Below are 8607 nucleotides of genomic sequence, written 5' to 3'. Positions count from 1 at the left end.
TACAGAAGTTGGTTGCATCTTGGAGTCACCAAGTCTCCAAATCTACAATTAGATGCCACCTCCATGCCAATAGGCTATTTGGAAGGGTTGCCAGAAAAAAGCCTTTATTGAGAGCAACCAACAAACGTAAGCGCCTGGAGTTTGCTAAACGGCATTGGCACTTCGATTGGAACTGGATGCTATGGTCAGATGAGACGAAAATATTGCTCTTTGGCCACGCACACCAGCGGTGGGTTGGGCGTCAAAAGAAGGATGCATGTGCAGAAAAGAACCTTATACCTACTGTAAAATATAGTGGTGGATCTTTGATGTTATGGGGCTGTTTTGCTTCCACTGGTCCTGGGGCCCTTGATAAGGTCAACGGCATCATGAACTCTACCCAGTACCAGGACATTTTAGCCAAAAACCTGGTTGCCTCTGCCAGGAGCCTGAAACTTGGCCGCAAGTGGATCTTCCAGCAAGACAATGACCTCAAGCACGCATCAAAATCCACAAAGAAATGGTTAATTGACCACAAAATCAACATTTTGCAATGGCCATCTCAGTCTCCGGACTTGAACCCCATTGAAAACCTGTGGTTTCAGTTGAAGAGGGCAGTCCATAAGCGCAGACCGAAGGATATCAAGGATCTGTAAAGATTCTGTATGGAGGAATGGTCTAAGATCCCTCCCAATGTGTTCTCCAATCTCATTAAACATAGAAAATGACTCAGTGCCGTTATCCTTGCAAGGGGAGGGTGCACAAAGTACTGAAAACAAGGGTGCCAATAATTATGACACTTCATTTTTTTTGGAAATAAATGTATAATTTGAGAAATGTGTAATTTTGGTTGATTCCATTGAATCATTAATAAAGTCAAATATATTCCACATGTTGGAAAATTACAATATAGCTCAGTACTGGTATTTTTTATTTTGTCTTTTTTGCTATTAGAGGTGACTGTATGTATAATGTATGCTTTCTCATATAACCACCATTTTTTAAAAAATAAAAACATTTGAAATCGTATTTCTTTTTATTATTTGCTCTTCATCTTGCAGTATTTTTTTAATTAAAACTAAAATGTTTCCTGGGGGTAAATGTGTAATTTCAATGACACTGTTCTGTACTGTAGGTGTTAATTTATTAGTCCTCTACTAAGTAGCAGAGTACTACACAGCCTTCTGATTGCATTTTAAAATTAAGAACTTGATATGCAATTTAAAAACTATATCATATATATATAGAAGTAACATAGTAGTTTAGATTTGTGGCACTAGACTCTTGGCTCTTGGTGCTGCCTGGAGATCTGGACTGACATCTATGTCAGCATGGAGAGATAGAGCACAGGAGGCAGGGGGTGCAGATTGACTGTCAACTCCCCGGTGAGGCTAAAAATGAGGTGGAGGTGGGGGAGAAGGAGATAAACTCACAAGCATGGCACTGACTGCAAAGGGAGATTACATTGACCTTAATACTATTGGTAACTGCAGCTGAAGAGAGGCTGACATGAAAGTGGGAGTTATTTCATTAGTTCAGTGTCCACTTGACTTTTGTAACAGTGGCAGAGATTTTCCTGTCAATCAAATTACTATTTTCGTACCTGAAACTATGCATAAATTCTGACTGAATTTATGAATAGCCGGCATCCTAGAGAGAGAGTTTTTTTTTTTTTTCATATCTGCACAAGCTTCTTTAATATACTGTAACAGTCCAGTTAACATCAGTGTAAAGTTACCTTAAATGCAGTAGTAAGGCCACCATCTACAATCTCTAACAAATCAAAACTTCTGTTCTAGTACCTCTCTAATTAGATCAGTACACTACCAAACCATTGAAAAAAAACCCATCTAAAAACAACTTAGATCCAATAAGATGTAACTGCATTAGAATTAGAAACAGATGAAAACTGACAATTGTAAATTAGAACAGTTTGTATTATTATTCTTATTATTTCTTTCTTTCTTTCTTTCTTAGCAGACACCCTTATCCAGGGCGACTTACAATTGTTACAAAATATCACAGTACAAAGTATCACATTACAAAATATCGCATTGTAAAGTATCACATTTCAGAGTACCACATTACAGAATAGAGCAGTTGTTAAGTACAATAAAATCACTAGCAAAAGATCAAATTCAAATAGAGAACACAGCAAATAATTACATGTAAGAGCGTGTTCGACTAAGAGCAGTTAACTTATATTAAAAATATTTGCTTATACGAGTAAAGTCCAGTATGAGCATGTAGTAAGTACGATGAATGGATGAGAATGATTTCAAATAAGAGCAATTACAAAAAACATGAATACAGATACCTATAAGAGTAAAGTCAAATACAAGATACAGGACGTAGTTATAATTAAGAGCAGTAGAAGAAATAAGGAAAACTAAAATAAAAACATGGTTAAACTGTTCAATAAAGGGTTAACATGAATGGAGTTTTTTATAATCAAAATCTTATTGTAATGATTTGTTTCAAGTATTGCCTTCAGTAGTATGGCAACCCTTCTATAAGGCCACATGTTATATATAAAGGAACTTTAGGTAATAATGGATTACAATTTGCAATCTAAATGATTGGGAGTTTCTTAAGACCCCAGGAGACAGGAGACCAAGCCCTTACATCGGGAGTCTCCTGACGAAATCAGGAGACTTGGCGGGTCTGTAAATATGAACTCATCTGAAAAACAATAACAAGGTTTTCCGGATAAGTGTGTTTTTTTTTTTTTTTAATCATGTGTGCCTGGGATAGTTGTCCATTGTGCCATTGTAAACCTTGAGACTTGACATGTCTGCAATACAATCTGAATAAGCAGATTGACTGTGCAGGGCTCAAAGCTTTTTTCCTAGATGCTTTTTTTTTTCCAAGAGCGAGGCATGTGGCTGAGTGTTGAACACGATTTATAATAGTTACATTGTTATTACAAGATTGTGTGGCTTTTAGAGATTGTTTTTTTTATGTGTGCCTAATGTTTATCAGTGTGCAGATAGAAAAAAAAACTAGGCCCTACACTGAGGGGTGCAGAATTGGACCCCACCAACTGTGCAATTAAAACGTACTCGGAGTGCTACAAAGAATGGCCAAAAGAAATAATTTCTGTTGATGTTTTAGTACAGCCACATGCTATATAAAGGGAGCTAGATCCTTTGTTTCTGGAGGAGTTTTGGAGAGGGCATGTACTTTGTTTTGGGGAAACCAAGTCAGTTAAAGCCATTGCCCAGCCTGCATTAAGGTGACCTATTTTGTGTATACCTTTGGTTTTGGCCCTTGTGCCTTTGTTTCTTTATTTTGTTTGTTAAATAAAAGTGTGCAACAGCACTATTGAACTGCAGCTTCTGTCTCTGTGTCTGCTTCCTGCCATTCCCCGGCGTTGGCCGTGACACTATCCTTTCATAGAGCCTAAATATTTTAACTTGGGTGCACATGTGCACCTAAGAAACAAAATTATCGTAGAGTTCTGTTCTATATTTTTTTATACATGCACCCAAAATAATAAGTGGCTTTAAGTATTAGAATATTCAGTCTGGCATCTGAGTACTCTGTTGCGCGCAAGAAATCCTGTTTACAAAAGGTCTTAGAATTGGCCAATGACGTTTGGAAGAATTATAATTTTAAGTACCAGTTACTTTTATTTTTTTAAAAATAGGCAATGTTACTTCATCTATATCTTTGTAACATCAAAGATTAATGGGCTACCATCATAGCCTACTGCAGGTAACTCTTAGTACAAAAAAGGTTAACATTTAAAAAATAAGCTCCGTTAGAAGGAGTTGCGGACTTTGAGACTATAGCAATTCCATGGTCGCCTTTCTTTACTAAGAGCAGAGAACAGAAGTACATTTATTAAGAAAAAAAGTCTGAAATATCAACTATGTATCCCAGATGCAGGTGCAGTCTTTTTATTAATTAGCTTCAGTGTCTTCAGCAAGACTAAAATGTAGATATTCTTTACAAGAAGCTGTCTGCTTAATGTGTCAGGCCTCCCTCAGTCATTCACAAACACTCTGGGAGTGAATTAATGTGCAGAATGGCCTCCGGTTATATACTCTGCCTTTCTTTAAAAAAAAATCAAATAAACTATGAAAAACACACAACCATCACAGCAAATCGGTTGCAAAAAGCCCTGTGTGTATGTGTGTGAGGATGCTAATACTGTAATGAGACATGTAATGAATGTATATCACAAGCAAATGCTGAAGCATGGAGTCAATAAAAAAGACAAACAAAGAGAGAGATTGTGTGCGTTAAGGGTGTGAGGTGGATGTGAATGTTTCTACTGCCTTTTCACTGCTCTACCCCCCAATTTATTATATTATTATAGTAACATGAAAACATTCAATACATTCTATTGCTCCCTAGTCATTTGCTCTCTGACTTACACATCAATAGATTGTGAAATTATTAAGGGTAGTATTCTACAGTTCAAGTGATTGAAGCTAACGAAATCATTCAATAACTCCTACCTATCATGCACTTCCATTTGTGATGTCTTAAATGTCCAGTTTTGAAAGAATGGTATATCTGGTACTACACTTGGTTAAATGAATCTATTTGTAAGCTATCTTTTAAGTAATACTTTCTTGGTCATTTCACATGGACGGTGAAATTGTCCCCACTCCTTCAATGGCTGCTTTCTTATCATTAACCAACCAGCTGCTTCCCCGCCTGACTGACATGCTTTCAGTGAAATTAACAAGGAAGTGCAAGTATAATACATATCCTGAGAATAAGGCATATAAATGAACAATAATACAGTACTCCCCAGTTAGAAGGCGGCCCTTTATACCACAGAACAGGTTATACGGCGGTTTGGTCATGGTTTCCATTTGCCCCATAATGCCGTTTTACTAGCACTTGCATTCTCATTATAAGGCATATTATTTTTCTACCAATTTGCCTTTACCTGGCTTTGAATTTGGATTTAGTTTGTCTGAGGAATCATGAAATTGTGTGACAGTAAGACTTTTCAACCCTGCCACCCCCACCTACACTATGTCTGTATGAAAGGTCATATTAGCATGTGATTTGAATGGAATAAGAATGGCTGTTCAGGCACTTAAGATTCTCCAGAGAAGCTTCAAGCCAGGTAAAGGCAGATTTAGAGAAAGATTATAACACTGGAGCAACAGAACCCAGACTTGTTCAGTACCATGAACCTTCCCTTTAAATTGGTACATCTGCTGTGCTGCTTCTTCAGTTTACCACCCAATACATCCCCCTGATGCAGTACCTTTCAACGCACTCTGAGTCAATCAAAAGTCCATGGACATGATCTCATACAGCACAGCAGCAATACTCACCTACTTAGCACGGATTGCAAACCACAGTGCACACACCTATAGGTTCTGTAAATACAGCAAGCAGTCAATTAGTAGTGTGTAGGTGTGCATTAGTGTGTAGTCCATATTAAAAGTAAAAAATGTATAGCAGTTTACTGCAGTTATATTTTACTGTGTGCACTAGGCATCACACTGCCACTTTCTAGAAACCCAATCGTAGGAGTAAAATGAAGAACAAATACCAGTCATTCTATATTTCTAGATATGGATAACATTTCAGGTGCTTATGTAAACCTTGTGACCCTTTTGAGGGCTATTATCTATTCAGGGATACCAAGCTATTTACCAAACAAGGGCTTTGATTGGGATTAAATGGGAAATTTAATCCCCCAGTGGCTCATTGTGCCTAGAAAATGGATACATTTTGAGATGCCACCACACTCACACATGAGATGTCATTAAAATAATCTGCATATATTTGAAGTGCGGTTGATTACACCGTGTAACAATTATTATTTTATTTTTTTTGGTTCCTGGGTAGTAAGTGTTATTTCCTAATTGCTTATGCCTCAAAAGTATAGAAAATGGCTATTATTCCCCACAAACTTTGCTTTTGTGACCAGGACAGTTATATTTTGAAATTTACCTATTTTCCAGAACATTCCAGATAGATTCAGTGCTGAGTAAACTTGGAGTAACTTCTAGAACTTTCTAGAACTTTCCAGTAATATAAATAGTAGTATAAATACAGGGGCCTTAAGCCCACCAGTTCAGTTTAGTTCCAGCTGCCTAAGTGGATACATATCTGCATTTTTCTGAGATGGCATCAAGAGGCTGCAATGGTGGCATTCCTGATGGGTCTCCAAGGCGGTTTTAACAAGTTTCCCTGCTGTCTTTGCCTTTGGGACAGCAGGGACACCAAGGCGCACTACCACAGGCGGGACTGGCCACAGCGGACTGAGTTCTCTGTGGGGAGGAACAACGTCAAGTGGGAGCCACTGGTGGACCCCCGGAAGGTGCTGATGCCACTACTGCACATCAAATTGGGCCTTATGAAACAATTTGTCAGAGCTCTAGATAAGGAGTCGGCAGCCTTCAAGTACCTTCAAGACTTCTTCCCTAAGCTGTCTGAGGCAAAGGTCAAAGCCGGTGTCTTCGTCGGACCACAGATAAAGAAGATCCTGGAGTGCAATGAATTCCCCAAGACTCACTAGTAAGGAGAAAGCTGCTTGGAACAGCTTTGTCGCAGTGGTTCGGGGCTTCCTGGGCAATCACAAGGCCGAAAACTATGTGGAGCTGGTTGAGACTCTGGTGAAGAACTACGGCACAATGGGCAGTAGGATGTCCCTCAAAGTCCATATCCTTGATGCTCATCTTGATAAATTCAAGGAGAACATGGGAGCGTACTCGGAGGAGCAAGGCGAGCGCTTCCACCAGGATATACTGGACTTTGAACGCCGCTACCAAGGACAGTATAACGAGAACATGATGGGAGACTACATTTGGGGGCTGATTCGTGAAAGTGATTTACAGTATAATCGTAAATCTCGAAAAACTACTCGCATCTAAATCTTTTGTAGTCATTTTTGTATTACTTTAGTATAAATACATGTTAATTTGGATTCATATGTTGTTTTTTTCTGACTTTATGTGAACGAAAAGACACACATTCACCCGTTTTCTCATTGGAAATAGGTCAATTTCAAAATATCACTCCTGGTCACAAAAGCAAAGTTTGTGGGGAATAATAGCCATTTTCTATACTTTTGAGGCATAAGCAATTAGGAAATAACACTTACTACCCAGGAACAAAAATTGTGTTACATAGTGTTATCTATTCAGGGACAGCGTCATATTTAATTTGCTAGGGGTCTTACTGTGTTTTACATTGGGTTATTGTGGGGGGTGGTTTGTTTTTTCAAACCATATTGAAAGGTAGCTTGCATGTGCTTTTCTATGCTTTATCTATGTAGAGAAACCTTGTTTCTTAGTTCAGTTAAGGGACCAACAGGAGGTGGTCTTAATATGGGGTTGCCTTACCATTGAAGGTACATTGTTGAAGTATTTGTAAAATAAATTTACTTAGATAGTTTACATATTTTAGTTTTCCACTATGCAAACTATTCTAATGTGTTATTATACTTTCTAATGTTTGGGTTGTTTTTTTTAAAATCAAATGAGTTACATTTTGCATCCAAGTAATTTAGCACTCCTGTGGATGGCCTTAATACTAAATACAGGGGTGTCTTTAGCTTTGAGGTGCCTTGTAGTCAATAGGAGTTAATCAGGGTTAAAAAGTGACCTTAATTGTGAGGAGGCCTTTTTATTGGGGGTTTTACTTCACTTCACTTTCATATGCTTTTGCCTTGGTAAACCACAGTTAATATTTCTAAGGAGTGGACTTATTTTAATGGTTTATTTGATCAATTCGACAATATTTTTTTTGCCAGTAGACTCGAATAAATATCAACCCGGCTCTGACCAAGAGGCTAATGATGTCTGTAGTAGCTGTTAATTGAGAATGATTGAAAACTAGTGACAAAACCTCAGGGGCACTTTTGAGTCCTTCAAGTACAGCTTATTACTGGCTCCGTATGATCAACAGTTTTAATCTCCTTTTGCTAAAAAATAGTGCAAACTGCACTTTGGTATAAAGACCTTAATATATCTGACCCATTGTGGTCAGTGATTTTGTAGCTATATTTTACTGTGACTTAATTTGCAGGCGTGTGTTTCTGTGAAGAAAAATACCTTCAAACTATGTTTAATCTATGAGCAAACTGATTAATTTTGTTGAGAAAATGAAAGGTAGAGACACATACCATAGTAGCTGACTGCAGACATTTATCATGTGGTATACAGAAAGAAAAGAAAATGTGCATATGTTCAAGGGCAGATTCATTGTCGATGATTTGTGATACTTTCTTTACGTGATAGATCATATTGTAATAGAGGTATGTGTAATTTGTATACAAGACCAAAAGCACAACATAGCTCACAAAAGTAGTTCTTTAATGAAGAATAATTGTGTTTTGTAGATTGCATGAATACATACTAAGGCTGGGGTGATGCCTAGTTTTTCATTACCGATATATCGTTCTCCAAAAAAGCCAATGCATCTATTCATCGACATTATGAAGGGTAAAAAAAAGCAGTAATACATGTGGAGCTGTGGATTACTATGTAACATTGCTAGTAATGCTTTAAAAACTATTATGCATTTTGCATTTTAAATTGATTACATCAGTTTATGCATATAGTAATTAAAAATATATATTACATTATTTTTTTGTACCAGTTGGGGGTCAAAGCAAAACCAAAAAAAACTAATTTTAAAAAAAGATAT

This window comes from Acipenser ruthenus, chromosome 7, assembly GCF_902713425.1.
Source record: "Acipenser ruthenus chromosome 7, fAciRut3.2 maternal haplotype, whole genome shotgun sequence".
NCBI classification, from domain to species: domain Eukaryota; kingdom Metazoa; phylum Chordata; class Actinopteri; order Acipenseriformes; family Acipenseridae; genus Acipenser; species Acipenser ruthenus.
This window is presented reverse-complemented; position numbering follows the sequence as displayed.